This window comes from Chanodichthys erythropterus, chromosome 14, assembly GCF_024489055.1.
Source record: "Chanodichthys erythropterus isolate Z2021 chromosome 14, ASM2448905v1, whole genome shotgun sequence".
NCBI lineage: Eukaryota > Metazoa > Chordata > Actinopteri > Cypriniformes > Xenocyprididae > Chanodichthys > Chanodichthys erythropterus.
This window is the reverse complement of record NC_090234.1, coordinates 9,393,154-9,411,324: the sequence shown is the minus strand read 5'-3', so window position 1 is coordinate 9,411,324 and position 18,171 is coordinate 9,393,154. Positions and strand designations below refer to the sequence as shown.

The following is an 18,171-nucleotide window of genomic DNA, read 5'->3' as shown; positions in this document are numbered from 1 at the left end:
TGTTTAAAAATATATTAACTTTAATTGTAATATTTTTTACTCATTACTGTAATATTTAGTACTGCGAGGTGGCTTTATAAGGTGGCTTCTTTTTAAAAGACTACAAATGAAAAATGTATATATTATATATAAAATTCAACCCGTCAAAGTGGCTAATAGGAGTGACTGCATTACATGCCACTGCTTGCATTTGATGGGTTGGCAGGTGTTAATGTCAAGCCCTGGTAATATCAAATAACACACTACAGGTAAACTTATAATCATGTGCATTAGCCTACAAGAACTTAAGTATGTTAGTCAAGACATCAAAATAAGTCGACTTAAAAAAAAACAATAAAAAAAAAAACACAACACACACACACAACCAAATATTATTAAAACATAATTATTAAAAATGTGCTTTAAAGTAAAACTTTTAATTTGACATTACAAATTGCACTTTTTAAAAGTGTACTTAAGTTCATGTTTCTTAGCACACTTAAGTGACCTTTTATTTCATTAATATTTTATTATCTGCAAGTACATCAAGGCAGCTCAGTACATTTTGGTACAAAGCCAGTGGTGACCCCTGTCTTTAGCTTTAGGTGAGGCTGAGCCATGTGGTTTCCTGCTGTTACAGGCTGGTTTCTTCTGGAAAGCAGGTCTGCTTTTAGCAGGGTGTTCTTAAACCTTGCGAGTCTTCACAGAAACCCAGTTCACTTTCATCTCTGCGTGCATCCCTTTTCACAGTGGCCTTTTGAGACCAGCGTTTCTCTCTGGCTCCCGGGCTTTGCCACATTAACTTCCCCCACAAGAGTGTGGGTTCCTTCAAACAGCCAATCTGCCATATAATCACTCATTGAGTGATCTGTTTTGTTCTGTTTAAACACTCTTATTAGAGGTTGGCAGAAGAGATGGCTGGGTCAGATTGTTAATGTTGCCTGTCCATGTGCGTGCTGTGGTTCAGCTCTGTTAAATGATATCCTGGAGTGCAATAACTGCACAGTTATCAGAGTCTGGATCTGAGGGAAGATAATTCACTTATCAGATTGCCTGTGATGAGGGACTGTACACAGCTCATGACACACATCAAAGCAGTGCTCTGATCTTGCTCAGGCTGAAGCTGTGGAGGTATATTTCAGTAAACAGACTGGGGTTGAAAGGATTTTTGCTCCCAATTCGGCCCTTGCTATACTTCTGGTGAACTGCAAGCCACCTAGTGAGCAATGTGGAGATTTACTGACTTATTCATCAATGGAGCTATTAATTCATTATGAGGTCTAAAATCTATATCTATATATTTATTTTAGGAACGGACTGAAAATCTTGACAGTCCATATTCATGAGATAAAGAGCAATGTCCGATTCAGAATCTAATCGTTCGTTTTAGTCTTATATTTTCAATTAATTGGTTGATCCAGTTCACAAATCAGATTTAAATGTTTTTCAAGTTCAACTGACTCAGTGATCAAGATCTGAGGAACAGCTAAAATTATCAGTGAATAATAGCTGGCATTTTGGTCTGTTTCTGCCACAAAGCTATCAGAAGACTTGGAATATAGTTGTATGAACTACTTTTATTATATTTTCATTTTGCAACCTTATCAAAAACTTTTGAATATATAAGCATGAGTGTCCACAACATTCTTCAAAACATTCTCTTTTTGTGTTGCACAGAAGAACGTCATACAGGTTTGAATGACATGCAGGTAAGTAAATGATGACAGAATTGTAAATTTTTTGGTGAACATTTTGTTTAAGGAAGTTGAATTAAAATGGAATTTCAAAGAAATTTGTATAACCAAATAATAACCATGGGGGGTTGAAAAAATAAGTATTTGGATACCCCATATGTGTTGTTTATTTTATGATTTTATGTTCAATTTATGGAGATGGATGCCAAACATTCTGGAGCTGATGTTATAGCTTTAATGCACATTTTACTTTCCAGTACAGAATTAACATACTATTGAATGTTGTGATACACATTTATTAGTAGTACAATTACGTGATTATATCTCATAATTGTGCGTATTATGTGTTGCTTTATGGCACAATTAAAATATCTTTGGACCTGTTAATTATTTTGACAGTAGCCTACTAAACTTATTTTAGAGGAATATGTCTAATCAGTAATTAGTCGAATTGAATGATCTAATTATGTTTTGCTGCAAAATCTGTGTTTGACTAATGAAATTCCTCTGTTGTCTGACTGTTTCTCTGAATTGCTGTTCAGGAAATGAGGCCAATGTGATTCAAATTCTAACTCATGAATTAAAAGGAAGCCAAATCAAAAATAAATTCAGATTTTCCCCCCAACCCTGTGAGGGGTGGAATCTTCAACTGTAAGAAAGTCACAATTTTGTTATTCAAACAAAATAAACAATAATTCAACATGACAGCACTGAGGTTACTTTGAAAAAGTGAGTCATGCCTCATCTGATCAGAGCTGAAAATTCTCTTGACTATCGTGCAGCTGTCTGAAAACGCATATCCCTCAGCACACTCGCAGCACCATGTTCTTATCTTTGATGTGCAATTACCTTCCAGTTGGGTGTTTTACTGTGATGAGTTGCTTGTCTTCCCTTTTTTCACTGCTGCCATCATTTCCCCATCATGGCCTGCAGCTGCATCATCTGCTATTGTCTCTCCCACCTGTGGGACAATTTATAGAGCAAACCAAAATCCCATATTATTATAATTAACTAGTACCTTTCTCATCTCACCATGGCAAATGCAACGCTTGCATTCCCAAGCCAAACTCTTCTGCCACTCGTGCATGTCAAGTCATTAATTAAGCTGTCATTCTGCGCAATCGAGCTTCATTCATACCTTCCTAAATTACAGCTTTGGGAGCATGTGCAGAACTTCTGCAGGTGACCCCAGATTCTTGCCTGTTGTGTAGGGGTGGTGGAGGCACATGGGAAAAATACTTTCAAGTGTCTGCTGAAAATGGCTCCTCGCATTACCCAACAAAACTCATTATCACCATGGCGGGGTGTGAGAATCTGCCGGATTCTCTATGCGCTGTCAAAACTCTTTATTTTCTGTCGCTGACAGATGTGTCTTATGTATGTTGGCAGTGCCAATTTAGCCATCATTTGCATGTTTGCATTCATGTATAATGCCAGCATATGATGTGTATCTATACTTGACCTTTAGTATTAATCGTTTCAGCAGTTGATTACCATTCATCAAAAAATCCATCATCATATACTTTGTGAGCAGAAAAAAACAACATTTACTTAACTGGCACCTTCAGCCTTGTTGTATCCTATTTTATTTCAGCCTTAGCATCTTTATTTAGTTTATTTCCATCATTGTAGATGTGGTTATGTTGTTGAATTTGAGAGTAAAACATTTGGTTACACTTACTAAAGAACACAATTGTGTTTGAAATAATTGCTATTCATTTTTCAAAACATTTTCAAAACAAGACTTGTATGACTTACTCTTTCTACAAAACATGGTTGACAACCTTGTTTTATTGTACTGGAAGACATTGAATTGCAGTAACTTGAGCAACATTGAATTGCATCAAATTTGTTTTATTATGCTTTCTATGACATATGTTGACTCACTCAGTGATTCACACTTAGCCATCAATTTTGCTTAGTAACTTTTCCCATAACTGAGCAGGAGGGAGGGAGGGTGTAAATGACTGTGTGAGAGAGAAAATGAGTTGTAATGTTTATGAGCAAGCGAGCCGGAAGAATCAGGTGAGCTGGAATATACAGCTATACCAAACTGTACCAAAAGGCTAATTGTGACCTTAAAGGGATAGTTCATCCAAAAATGAAAATTATCCCATAATTTGCTTACCCTCAAGCCATCAAATATGACTTTCTTCTTTCAGCTAAACCCAATCAGAGTTTCCATCCATCCATCCATCCATCATAAAATTAATCCATACAGCGCCAGTGGGTTAATAAAGGGCTATGGAAAATTATAAATTTTTATAACTTTATAAACTATAATCATTGGCTTCTGGTAATGGCTGTACACAAGTCGAGTTTCAGGGGAAGAGTAACCTCTGACTCAACGTATGTTGTAGGATGTAGGAGTAGCTTAAGCTTAGGTGACAGTAGATGCCTCTCGCTGTTCAAACAAATAAGGCTGGCCAAAAAACTCAAGCTCCTCTCCTCATATATCAAAATCCTCTGGCATTTCTCTTTAAAAATTCTTATTTTCACTTATCATTGTGTAATTTATAGTATTTGAAGGACAGCAGTGGTAGCAACAATAGCAATAATACTAACATACTACCATAGAATATATACATCTAAAGAACTTACTTTTCTTTTTTCTTCTCTCTCTATAATGTCTAATTGAATCTACTGGAAATAACATGTTAATAGCAATTGATATTAACAGGAATTTGCATATTACTATCTATGTGTGAAAATGTGCAAAATTTTAACAAAATAAGAGAGATCATACAAAATGCATGTTATTTTTTTTTTTAGTATAATGTCCTGAATAAGATATTTTACATAAAAGATGTTTACATATAATCCATAAGACAAAAAATAAATAAATAAATAAATAAATAAATAAATAAATAAATAAATAAATAAATAAATAAATAGCTGAATCATTTTTTTCTGGAGCATCAGTGAATGTTTGAACCTTTTTTAAAAGTTGTGTTTGAGTCCCTCAGTGTGAAAAGACGGATCTCAAAATCATTCAGTCACTGCTGTAAAGGGTTCAATATGTAAAAAAAGCTGGAAAACTGAAGAATCTGCAGGACCTGGAGATTTTTTTTTCTGAAGAACAGAGCTCAGTTTAACTGCTCAGGACAAACAAGGGACTCATGAACAACCATCACAAAACAAAAAAACAAATTGGCTTTGAAGGAGGGACTAGTAAGTAAAAACAACAAAAAATACTTTGCAAATGCATAGCAACACACTGGCAAACACCCACATCATGTGCTGGTGAGTTGTGCACATGCAAACAGCTTGCTCTAGTTTTCTTCTTCCATCAGAACCGCATGAGTTGATGTTATTAGGCAGAAATCACATTTGAGTTGGGCCTACATAAATCAGTTTGAGTGGGGACAGTTGCAACGTGTGGCAGTTGCAACATTGCTGATTTATCCAATCATGACACTCCTACTGCACATGCTCAGTATGCCCCTCCTTCTGGAAGTTAACAGCTACATGCTAAACCTCCTTATAGGAGAACTGAAATTCAAGGCAAAAAAGTAACTTTATTTTACTACTAGATTTGTTGTCATACTGTCTAAACTGTTTAGGTATTGTTTTTTTTTTTACAGTGTTATAGTTTGAATGTGCATTTTCTTAGCTCTTAACAGACTTGGGTACAATGTGTTCAAGCTAATGTGTTAGGCTAGCATCACTAGTTTTAAGATAGCTGCCAGGGGGTGGGACAGTTGCAACGCATTGTTCATGACAATAACAATGACAATTAGATCAAATTGATATAAAAGGCAATTCAGTGGTTTGATAAAGAACATATTTCAATAATCAGGTATCTCCTCTTTGTGTTTCAGCAGATTGCTTTTTTAAAAGTCAAACTAGGCTGCAGTGTATCCTACATTTTCTGTTCTGTTTTTTTTTTCAGTATGCCACGAGACAGGAAAAGGACAACAGAAAGGGGTGTCCCTCTACCTATTCTGTCCTTAGCTGCTGCTGAGCAATGATGGCAGGACAGTGAGGTCACATAACGATAATTGATAAGCTTAGCATTTGTTTGACTACGATATCAAACAGCAAATACTGTGTTGCTAATGTTATACAAAACATGTTCCCATTCACCATCTCAGAAAATCAATATCCTTAGAAATGCTTTGAACAGCTTGTAAGATATTAAAGGCATACAGTTCATCATCAGAAAATGTGCATATATACTGCATATTGGAGAAATAGTACATATTGTAGCCAAGCCAGAGGTCTTTACTTGGATATGTTGTGCTTATGTAGTGATGTTTGTGACGTGTCTGAAACGTCACCATCATTGAATACGTGGCCAATTAGGTACCGCTCCACTTTTGTATATAAGTTCGTTGTTCATGCCCCCTGGATTGCGTCTTGGTCGAAAGCCCGCCCCTCTTTGTTTCCTTTCACTGTTGTGGATCGCAGAGGTACGTGTTTTTAGCAATGTAACTTTGTTGTTGGATTCGAATGCTATGCTGTGATATTATGCAATCTTTATTTTAGTGTGACGTTGGTCCGCCAAGGCTGTGTGTGTGGTGTACTGCTTACCCCCAGGTAAGTTTTAATGTGGTACAGTCGCGGTGTTGTGGGAAGTTTTGTTTGAGTTACCTACAGTTATGTGTTTTCGCGTGGTGTGTTTACAGGGTGCCCACCTGTGCATCAGGGCAGCACAATAGCCAGGTCGGAGCGCCAGCTGTTGATTGATCGACCTAACTAAAGGAGCTACCATATGACTTTATGAGTGTGTGCGTGTGTGTATGGTTGTGAGTGTCACGTCGTCTAATAAGGTGAGTAACTTGTTCCTCTCTTGCAAATCATTGTATGCTTTAAGCTGAGTGTAATAAACATTTGTGTTTAGGGTCCTCGTTAAGGCATTGCATCACGCTTCCTCTCTCGCGCTCTCCAACCCTGCTGCTTTGGGTCATTGACACCTCTGTGTCCAGCGGTTAAGTGGGCTAGATATTTGTTTTCTTCTTTTTGTGGTTATTTTTGGTTCGGCTTATTTGTTCCTTTTTTTTTTTTTTTTTTTTTTTTTTTGTATTACTGTCACCGACTCTCAGTTTGTGATTTTGACTGTGTGATAAGTCATTATTTATTGGAGTGAGTTACCGCTATGCGGTATTCATGATCTCGAGCAATCGTGAGCCGTGATCAGTTCTGAGTTTGATCTTTGTCGTGACAGTACGTTGTTTTCTGTCTGTAATATTTGTGTTTTTTTTATTTTTTTTTTATTTGTACCCTTATATTGTTTGAGTATTGTAAGAATTTTTTTTTTTTTTTTTTTTTTTTGTGGTTTTATATTTGTTTCATATAGATTTTTTTTTTTTGATTTTGCTTATGTTGGTTTGGTTTATTTTGTATAGTGATTTTGTTTCTTTTTTGTTTTCCAGGAGCTGAGTATTCCTTGGGAGCAGGCTGGTGCTGGGTTGCACAGGATTGCACAAGGATTGTCACTTATTGCTGTGTCACTATTTTTGGTCATTATTTGCAGTGAATTTTGTGGATGTGATTCTGATTGGCGGGATTTCTTTTGTGCACTGAGTGCACCATACTAGCCCGCTTCTCATAAAAGGAAGCCTCAGCCCCTACATCAAGTAATTTCATATTTGTGTTTTTTTTTTTTTCTCATTCGACTAAGACCATTTAAACGCTGTGTTTGGGATTTTAAATTTTGTAAACCCTTTTAACTTTAATAAAGAGAAATGACTGTTTAAACGGAAACTCACGCCTTTTGCCTTTGCTAAGTGGAACGTATTTGCGTGTTCTTTTGGTTATTTCCCCGTTAATTCAGGGTGGCGTAGTCACTACTAAACAGCCACTTGCTACACTTATTTTCTTAGTATGTATGCATTTATTCATTTAGTCCCTTTGCTAAACCATTCATCGCTATTAATATGGCTCATGCATAGTGTCTGTGTTTAGAGCAAACCCCGTGTGAGTTGATGTTATTAGGCAGAAATCACATTTGAGTTGGGCCTACATAAATCAGTTTGTGGGATTTTGACAAAGGTGTTACATGGTTGTGTACGGGGTTTTTTTTTTTTTTTTTATACTTTAAAAAGTTAACTCAATGAACTCTGGTCTCAAATAAACTAAAAGATTTGAAAAATGATGCCGAAGTATGAGTTTTATTACATCTAAATGACTGTTGCAACTGCCCCTCTGTACTGTTGCAACTGTCCCCATATATGGGGACAGTTGCAACATTTTTCAGGGTCCATTTAAGTACAAATTACTTTCATATTACCATATGTACACATGTTGCAACAGTATGGGCAGGTAGGTGACATATATGGGTTTAATATATATATATATTATATTAGGTCTTTCTAATACAAACAGTTGCTGAGAAACCGAAGGAAATGTAAAGTGTTGCAACCGCCCCCACTCTTATATATATATATATTATATATATATATACACACACACCAATTTGAATTTATATATAGGCTATGAAGAGTTTGGTTCCTAAACGCCATTTTCAAAGATTGAGTTTCCGCCAAAATCATTATTGTATCTGGTCGGTATTGAAAAGTCATTTATTCATTTTGCACAAAATGTGATATCCGTCGTGTTATTCTGCATGTCATGTTTTCTCCCTATCTTTCCAAAACGTGACAAACGCCAGCCTCCTCTTTCTGAGGAATGCAATATCCGCTCAACCAATCACAGCGCACCATTCCACCCACTGTAAACATTGAAGTCTTTTTTTGAAGGCCGTTTTTAACCCTTTGGAGTCTGAGGCTGATTTGGGGCCTGGAGAAGTTTTGACATGCCCTGACATTTGTGCTTTTTTCAGTTGTTCATAAACATATTAATGGAAAAAGTGTCATTACACTGTATTCAGCACAAACTAGGCTACCATAATATGTGAGGAACATGTATGTACATGTTTGTGTTTTTGAAGGAATAACATTTATGCGTGGTTATTGAAAAAACAAAAAACTTAAGTCACTGAAATAAGGCCAAAAAAAGTATAGTAAATCTGTGTTTACAATACTTTAGGGTATTGGAGGTTGTAGACTAGAGTTTTTGCTTCAGAATTATGTAGAAATTATGCTGCCTACTCTTTCATATAAAACAATATATTGATTTAGTTTTTGTAAGACACTTTTTGCCAAGAAACACAGTATGTGTGGAGGCGTGAATCACCACTGAATAATGGGCCATTCTCACCTGAGAAGACAAAAGAATTGCATAGTAATGAGCTGAAATGACTTGCATATTAATGAGGCATTTCAGTCAGGTAGGCTGTGAAAAAAAACCTTCTGTGATGTCTCAAGCTCATCATGATATATGAAACATACAGAAAAATATTATTACAATATAAAGTAATGGTTTTATATTATACTTTAAAATATAGTGTATTTCTGTGATGCAAAGAGTCTGAATATTGGCTTTTAGTTTAAAGCATGCACATTTGGAGAAATATTGGATTCTCATATGTTTGTCATTTTTCAAAGTTATATTTATTTAATTTTCATTGTCATTAATCTGAGCGCTGGTGTTTTCAATTCATACTTGAAGTCAGAGGGCACTCTCTGTGCATTTTTAGTCCACAAATTAATCTAAAAGAAGAAGAGCCTATTCCATGAATGTAGTTTCCAATTCATACTGCAGCCGGAGGGCACTAAAGAAACAAAAAAACATCTAAAATTCATCTATAGAAGAAAAGAAAACAGGAACTAACTGCATGTCTTCTAGAGCTCGCTAACCATGACTTTTACATCCAGATAAACACTTTTCAAGACAATAAATACACCATTGAGACGATGAATGCATGTATTGCCTCTGAATTTGCGTCTGAATAGCGCTCCCTCCATGGGCATGGCCGCATTAGCGGATAATGAGCTGAATCACGGACTTCTGACATGGCTCTCTTTTCATACAGATTACATAAACACAGAAGGTTTGTTTTCGATTTGACTTACATGATTTAAAACCTGACATCTTAAATTTTTTTTAGACATAAGTGTAATTTTTCTGTGATTAGTATTCACTAAGTTACAGTTAATTTTCTGAGAACTATCAGATTGGACTTCGTTCAGAGGGAGAGGAGAAATCACGTATCATGTTAGTTCCCTTTCGATACTTCACTCGTACTGCGTATGGGGAAAAGTCTCCCTTCTTCCCCGTCACTGAAGCCTTTTTCAATAACGCAGTGTAACTGCACCGTCATTGGCTCATAGACAAGTTGTTGAACCAATGGCGGCGCGGCATAGCTGCGCGACCTATGGCGAGAAAGCGCGTGAACTTTCCCGCCGAAATGGGCGGGGTTAAGTGCTATATAAGCAGGTGTTTCGCCATAGGATTTCAGTGTTTTCTCCTTCAGCGACGACTTCTACTTCTCCTCGCTGATCTCCGCCTGAAGCCGAAGAAGCTCGCCGCCTTCCAGAAGCTCTCGCCGCTGTCTGAAGAGGCTCCCGCAGCGGACTCAGCTGGACTCGCCGGTCGGAGACAGCGCCGGCGCCCTTGCTGACTGCAGCCTGCAGCGCCGTCCTCGAGTCGCCGCCTCCCGCTTCCCGCTCCCGGCCGCTTCCTAGCGTGTCTCCTGCCGCCATCCGGCGCGCCTTCCTGAGGGCTTCTCCGCGGCTTATTGCTGCTCTCATATATATATCTTCCAAGGGGTTTTTTCCCTCCTAGGACTTTTTTCCCAGTGCTAGCACGCTGGGTTTTTCTCCTAGGGGTTTTTTTCCACCCCTGGAAGTCAGCCGACATTGGCTTAATGTAGCACCATCTTGTATATGTTACATATTACCACGCTTGTTTGTACAGTTTTAACCACTTCCCTTTTTTTCTGTGCTGCTAATATGTAAAGCTGCTTTGAAACAATTACAAATTGTAAAAGCGCTATATAAATAAATTTGACTTGACTTGACTTGACTCTAAAAGAGCGTACACAGCGGTTTTCACCGCTCCTTTGAGCTTCCGCGGCCCTCGCCGCTCTAAAAGAGCCCCCCAATCGCCGTTATCATGGCGGCGGCCTTGATCCAAATGCCGCGCCACTCATGTGGCACGTGCAGAGCCCCTCTGCACGACGACGACGGTCACAGCGAGTGCGTCGCTTGCCTGGGCACGCTGACGGCGCGCTCGCTGGAGCCTCATGCCCGCACTGCGAGAGCATGTGTCTCGGTTCCCTGCGCTCGCGGGTCGGAGACAGCAGGGTAGAGCGGCCCAGCACCCGGAGTTTGGCGAGCTCACGCCGGCCCAGCCCCCGCGTGCCTCGCCTTCTCCTCCTAGGGAACATTCTACCGTCTTGTTCTCCCGACCCGAGCAGCGTCCCTCTGCCGATGCAAGCGACCTCGTCTCGTTTGGAGGATCGGACGAAGTGCAGGATGACTCCATGTCCCTCGCTGCCTCCGAAACAGAAGGTTGTGCTGGTGAGCTGGAAGACCCCGCTCCCCCACCTCCTTTGGAGCCCATTGAGCACGGCCAAGGCATGGATGCCGAATTATTCCGTATCCTGTCCAGCGCCGTGGAAGAGCTGGACCTCGAGTGGGCCCCTCCAGAAGAGCCTTCTCGCAGCCGCCTGGACGAATGGTTCCTCCCAGGCCGCCGCCAAGCGCCTCGCCAGCGCTCAGCTCCCTTCTTCCCCGAGGTCCACGAGGAGCTCACTAAATCGTGGCGCGCTCCGTACTCCGCCCGCCTCAACACGACGCATCGCTCTGCCCTCACCGCCGTCGATGGCGCCGAGGAGAAGGAATACGACCATCTGCCACCCCTAGATGAAGCGGTGGCTGCTCACCTCTGCCCTCCCGCGGCTGTAGGATGGAAGACTAAGAGGGCCCTTCCTTCCAAGCCCTGCCGGACCACATCCACTCTGGCTGGACAGGCCTACACCTCGGCGGGCCAGGCTGCCTCTGCGCTCCATACTATGGCCATATTCCAGGTCTTCCAGGCCAAACTCCTCCGCTCGCTGGATGAGTCTGGAATAGATGCACCGGCCTTCAAGGACCTCCGCAGCGCCACCGATCTAGCCCTGCGAGCCACGAAGGCTACGGCCCAGGCCATTGGCCGCTCAATGGCCAGCCTGGTAGTGTTGGAGCGCCACCTGTGGCTCAACTTGACGGAGATCAAGGACCTGGACAAGACGGCCTTCCTGGACGCTCCGGTCTCACCCTCCGGTCTCTTTGGGCCAGCAGTGGATGGCTTTACTGAGGCGCTTCACCACGGCGCAGAAGTTGTCTCAGGCTATGAGACACTTTCTGCCCAAGCGCTCCAGCTCCGCTTCTGCTTCCAGCCGCCCCAGGACTGCGCCAGCTCAGCAGAACAAGCCAACACCACCCGCCGTCCAGGCAGCGCCATCTAAGGAGCACCACCAGCGCTCGCACCCTGCGAAGTGCCCTCCCTTCCCGAGACGCCAGGGACCCCGGCCCAAGATTGTGCTGGACCCGGTGACTCCGAAGACGTCCTGATCTCTCAAAAAGGAAGAGGATGGGGGATTGTCTCGTTGCGACCGGACCACCCCAAAAGCTCCTGCGTGCAGTTTCCCCTCCGCCTTGTTTCATTCCGGGCGTGGGAAACATGCTTCATGCTGTAGCTGGGCCCACAGCTGTTGCGCCCACTCAAAACGCCGTTTTTACGGCAAACACTATTTTACTTCATCATAAAGAGAGCAAATTTCCTCTTCCTCCTCTCTCGGTGTGTGGCCCCTTCTCCTGCGGCCTGCCATCCGATGTCATTCAACCCCTCGTCACTCGGGCCGAGGCTTAGCAAGCCATCCCCGATGTGTCAGAATGGATCCTGGGGATCGTAACTCAGGGCTACTCGCTCCAATTTGCACGACGGCCCCCTCGCTTCAGCGGGGTGCTTCAAACCTTGGTGAACCCGGACGACGTTCACGTCCTCCGTGCCGAGGTTATGACAATGCTAAGAAAAGGAGCTGTGGAAATAGTTCCCCCTGCGGAGCGCGAGTCGGGCTTTTACAGCCGCTACTTCCTGGTCCCTAAGAAGGATGGCGGTCTCAGACCCATCCTAGATTTCAGACTTTTGAATCGCTCCCTCATGAGACGGAAGTTCAAAATGCTGACGCTGAAGCAGATCCTCGCGCACATTTGCCCCGAGGACTGGTTCTGTTCACTGGACCTGAAGGATGCGTATTTTCACATCTAGATAGCCCCCCTTCACAGGCGATTCTTGAGATTCGCATTCGAGGGGGTGGCGTATCAATTTACGGTCCTACCCTTCGGGCTGTCTCTGGCTCCTCGCACTTTCACCAAGTGCATGAACGCGGCGCTTTCCCCTCTGAGACAAATGGGAATCCGGGTTCTAAATTATCTCAACGACTGGCTCATCCTAGCCCGTTCGCGGGCCGAGCTGGAACACCACAGATCCGTGCTCCTCAGCCATCTGCAATGCCTGGGTCTCAGGGTCAACTTAGCCAAGAGCTCGCTGTGCCCCAGCCAACAAATTTCGTTTCTGGGGGCAGTCTTAGACGCTCTGGCGATTCATCAGCTCGCGACCTCAGTCAAGAACAAAGCCTATCTCCCTCTGAAGCTTTTCCAAAGGTTGCTAGGGCTGATGGCTTCCGCCTCCCCGCTGCTACAGCTCGGCCTTGTTCGGATGCGGCCTCTGCAGTACTGGTTGAAATTCCAGGGTTCCTCCAAGCGCCTGGCGGCATGGCCACCTATGTCTCAAGGTCAATCGGGCCTGTCTTCTAGCCCTGAAACCGTGGTTGAACCCTACCTGGTTCAGTCTTGGAGTACCCCTGCAGGCGGTCTCACGAAGGACGGTGCTCTCAACGGACGCCTCCAACTCGGGTTGGGGCGCTGTATGCGAGGGCAGACCGGCCTTCGGCTCGTGGAGTCACGAGGAAAGCTGTCTACATATCAACTGTCTAGGTCTCAGGTCATCAGGCGCATCAGAGAAGACCAACACAGAGTCCTTCTGGTGGCCCCGCTCTGGAGGAGCCAAGTCTGGTCCTCGGCGCTGTTCAAGCTCTCCGAGAGCCCCCTGGCCGATTCCCCTGAGACGGGATCTCCTCTCTCAGGCAAACAGAACGATCTGGCACCCACAGCCAGAGCTCTGGGCTCTACATCTCTGGTCCCTCGATGGGAGCCCCGTCCACGAGACGCCTCTATGCTCAAAAATGGTCGGTCTTTGTTGAATGGTGTTCTTCACGCAACATAGACCCTGTGGAGAGTGATGTATCCTTCATACTGTCTTTTCTCCAAGAGCGTTTGGATATGGGGCGCGCCCCTTCAACGCTTAAAGTTTACGTGGTAGCCATCGCAGCGTTCCATGCTCCTATTGCCGGCCAATCAGTGGGGCGAAACGGCCTTGTAATCCGTTTTCTAAGGGGTTCTAGGCGATTAAATCCACCTCGTCCCCTTACTGTGCCCACTTGGGACCTTTCTCTGGTCCTCAGGGCCCTAAAGGGCAAACCTTTTGAGCCGCTGCATTCAGCTGACCTCAGGTCCCTAACGCTAAAAAACACTCTGCTACTTGCGCTAGCATCGGTCAAGCGTGTTGGCGATTTGCAGGCCCTCTCGGTGAGCCCTGCATGCCTCGAATTCGGACCTAATGATTCTAAAACATTCTGAAACCCAGGCATGGCTACGTTCCCAAAGTGCTCTCAACTCCGTTTAGAGCTCAGGTCATCTCACTTTCCGCTCTTCCTTCCTCTACGGATGAATGAGAGCTGGAATTACTCTGCCCTGTCAGGACATTGAGGACCTATGTGGAGCGATCTCAGCCTTTCAGGCAGTCGGATCAGCTCCTTGTTTGTTTTGGTGGCCGCACTAAGGGGTCTCCGGTCTCAAAACAACGCCTCACGTTAGATAGTCGACGCCATTAATCTGTGTTACTCCTCCCTGGGTGCTGAATGCACTAGGGGAATGGCTTCCTCATGGGCTTGGTCCAACGAGTTTCCATAAAAGACATCTGTGAGGCGGCCGGCTGGTCTTCGCCATCCACTTTTGTCAGGTTCTACCATCTGTTACTGTTAAACAAATAATAAATTTTTATAATAAACTTTTTAAAATTAAAAAGTAGATTTGAATTTTTAATGTTTTTATAAACAAACGATGCTATGTGAAAGTTTGAAACTGAAAATAGTGGTTTTTATCTTGCCACTTTCTTGGTAAAGAAAATACCTTTTTACTCAAATTAAGTTATTGTGTTTTGGAACCAAACTCTTCATATATAATATATATACTTTTTGTTCCCTTTCAGTCGGTCACGTTCGACGTACGTCAGTAGTGACCGACGAATTGGGATATCGCTTAGAGAGCCCTATCAGCTTCGTGTAAACTAAAACAAGCCAATGGAATTGGCGTGCGATATTTGCATAATGCGCACCGCCTCCGACAGGTGTATATAAATAGGAAGCAGATGCAATCGCACTCTGTCTTTCGCTTCGGAGCCATACAGTGGTGTCCTGTTCAGAAGACTAACTTCGTGAGAAATTAAACTGCCTCGAAGAGGATTCTCAGCAAGCCGTGTGCCGGTAGTTACGGTGCTACAGCGAGGTCGCGAGCTCCCGAGGAGCCGAGCTATAGCTCTCAACTGCTGTTTTCACAGCACACGCCTAAGAGTGAAAGTGTGTGTTGCGTCACTCCCTATGTGCTTCGGCACGAGCGAGTTGACTGTTTCCCCTTCTAAAAGAGCTTACAGACGAACCCTGACAGTATGTCATTTCGTCTGTGCGTTACTGGGTGCGGTCGTTCCCTGGTCCCTGTTGATGGGCACAATCGCTGCATCTCGTGTTTGGCCGTTCAGCACGCTGAAGCAGCCTTTGTGGATGGTTCATGTTCCCATTGCGGGAATATGACTATCGCGGTGCTGAGGTCGAGACTCTCCTTCCTGAAGTCTCAGGAAGCGGGGGTCCCCTCTCCTATGCCCCTTTCGACCGTTTTTTGACGGTGACGGTTCGGCGGTGTATAGGAAGGGTCAAGTCAAGTCAAGTCAAATTTATTTATATAGCGCTTTTACAATTGGTAATTGTTTCAAAGCAGCTTTACATATTAGAAGCACAGAAAAAAGGGAAGTGGTTAAAACTGTACAAACAAGCGTGGTAATATGTAACATATACAAGATGGTGCTACATTAAGCCAATGTCGGCTGACTTCCAGGGGTGGAAAAAACCCCCTAGGAGAAAAACCCAGCGTGCTAGCACTGGGAAAAAAGTCCTAGGAGGGAAAAAACCCCTTGGAAGATATATATATGTAAATGTATATGGAGATCAAAATCTGAATTGTACATTTTTATTATAGAGATTAAAAATCGATTATATATAAATATATGTAAGCGGATACGGGGATTAAAAATCTGAATTATAGATGCAGCCAGAATTGGATCTTTAGGCCCATTGTCTCCTGGGCTACGTTGTAGTCAGGTCCAGACGCAGGTTCTCCATCTGATCTGGATACGGCCTGGATCCAGCACCCGGCAAACCTCAGGATAAGCAGAGAGACAGATATTAGCGTAGATGCCATTCTTATTCTGATGTACAGGTATATCTAGTGTTATAGGAAATGTTCTCGGTTCCGGCCGACCTAATTATTGCAGCGTAACAATCCTTTAACGGATTTGAAAAATGTTAATGTATTGATAATGTGTTATGTGTATGCAAGAGCAAAGAGATGTGTTTTTAGTCTAGATTTAAACTGACAGAGTGTGTCTGCTTCCCGAACAATGCTAGGAAGATTGTTCCAGAGTTTAGGTGCTAAATAGGAAAAGGATCTGCCGCCTTCAGTTGATTTTGATATTCTGGGTATTATCAACTGGCCTAAATTCTGAGATCGCAATAAACGTGAAGGACTATAATGCATTAAGAGCTCACTTAGGTACTGGGGAGCTAAACCATTTAGAGCTTTATAAGTAAGTAGCAAGATTTTAAATCTATACGATGTTTAATAGGGAGCCAATGTAATGTTGACAGAACTGGGCTAATATGGTCATACTTTCTGGTTCTAGTAAGAACTCTAGCTGCCGCATTTTGGACCAACTGTAGTTTGTTTAAAAGCCGAGCAGAACAACCACCCAGTAGAGCGTTACAATAATCTAGTCTTGAGGTCATGAATGCATGAACCAACTGTTCCGCATTTGTCATTGAGAGCATATGTCGTAATTTAGATATATTTTTTAGATGGAAGAAGGCGGTTTTACAGATACTAGAAACATGACTTTCAAATGAAAGATTGGTATCAAAGAGCACACCCAGGTTCCTAACTGAGGACGAAGGTTTAATGGAGCACCCGTCAAGTGTTAGAGAGTATTCAAGGTTTTTTCGTGAGGAAGTTTTTGGTCCAAAGATTAGGAAATCAGTTTTTTCTGAATTTAATAATAAGAAATTTCTTGTCATCCAGTTTTTAATGTCAGCTATGCATTCTGTTAGTTTTGTGAATTTGTAGGTTTCGTCAGGGCGCGAGGAAATATAGAGCTGAGTATCATCAGCGTAGCAGTGAAAACTAACACCATGCTTCCTAATTATCTCTCCTAAGGGCAGCATGTACAGAGTGAAAAGCAACGGTCCTAATACTGAGCCTTGTGGTACCCCATATTTAACCTGTGATCGATACGACATCTCTTCATTAACTACCACAGACTGATAACGGTCAGATAAGTATGATTTGAACCATGCCAAAGCAATTCCACTAATGCCAATATAGTTTTCAAGTCTTTTTAAAAGAATGTTATGATCGATAGTGTCAAAAGCAGCACTGAAATCTAATAACACTAATAGAGAAATACAGCCACGATCGGATGATAGGAGTAGATCGTTTGTAACTCTAATGAGAGCAGTCTCAGTACTATGGTATGGTCTAAATCCTGACTGGAAATCCTCACAGATTCCATTTCTTTCTAAAAAGGAACACAGTTGTGTTGAAACTGCCTTTTCTAGTATCTTTGACAGAAAAGGTAGATTCGAGATTGGCCTGTAATTTACTAAATCTCTTGGATCTAGTTGAGGTTTTTTAATAAGAGGTTTGATAATAGCCTGCTTAAAAGTTTTTGGCACCTGTCCTAGTGTTAAAGATGAATTAATTATATCAAGAAGTGGACCTACGACCTCTGGAAGCATTTCTTTCAGTAGTTTAGTCGGCATTGGGTCTAACATACATGTCGTTGATTTTGATGATTTGATAAGTTTAGATAATTCTTCCTCTCCTATAGCGGCGAATGATTCTAGTTTTACCTCAGGGACACTACAGTGCACTGTCTGAAGAGAAACTGTAGACGGTTGCATGTTTATAATTTTCTCTCTAATATTATCAATCTTGCAAGTAAAGAAGTTCATAAAGTCATTACTGCTGTGCTCTATGGAAACGTCAGCAGTTGAATCTCTGTTTCTAGTTAATTTAGCCACTGTGTCAAATAAATACCTAGGATTATGTTTGTTTTCTATTAAGAGATTTGAAAAATAAGTAGATCTAGCATTTCTTATGGCTGTTCTGTACTCAATCATTTTTTCTTTCCACGAAAGGCGAAAAACTTCTAGTTTTCTTCCAACTACGTTCAGCTTTTCTAACAGCTCGTTTTAGAGCCCGAGTGTGCTCATCATACCACGGCA

The 18,171-nt window shown here is 42.4% G+C and overlaps 1 long non-coding RNA gene across 1 annotated transcript; it reads left to right on the top strand.

The window, feature by feature from the left end:
* The first annotated feature begins 5,576 nt into the window (after window positions 1–5,576).
* On the top strand, window positions 5,577–7,609 carry LOC137036412 (uncharacterized). The gene is made up of 4 exons (XR_010897182.1): window positions 5,577–6,085; window positions 6,162–6,212; window positions 6,302–6,445; window positions 7,049–7,609. It is a non-coding gene; the product is annotated as an uncharacterized lncRNA (long non-coding RNA).
* Window positions 7,610–18,171: the final 10,562 nt, after the last annotated feature.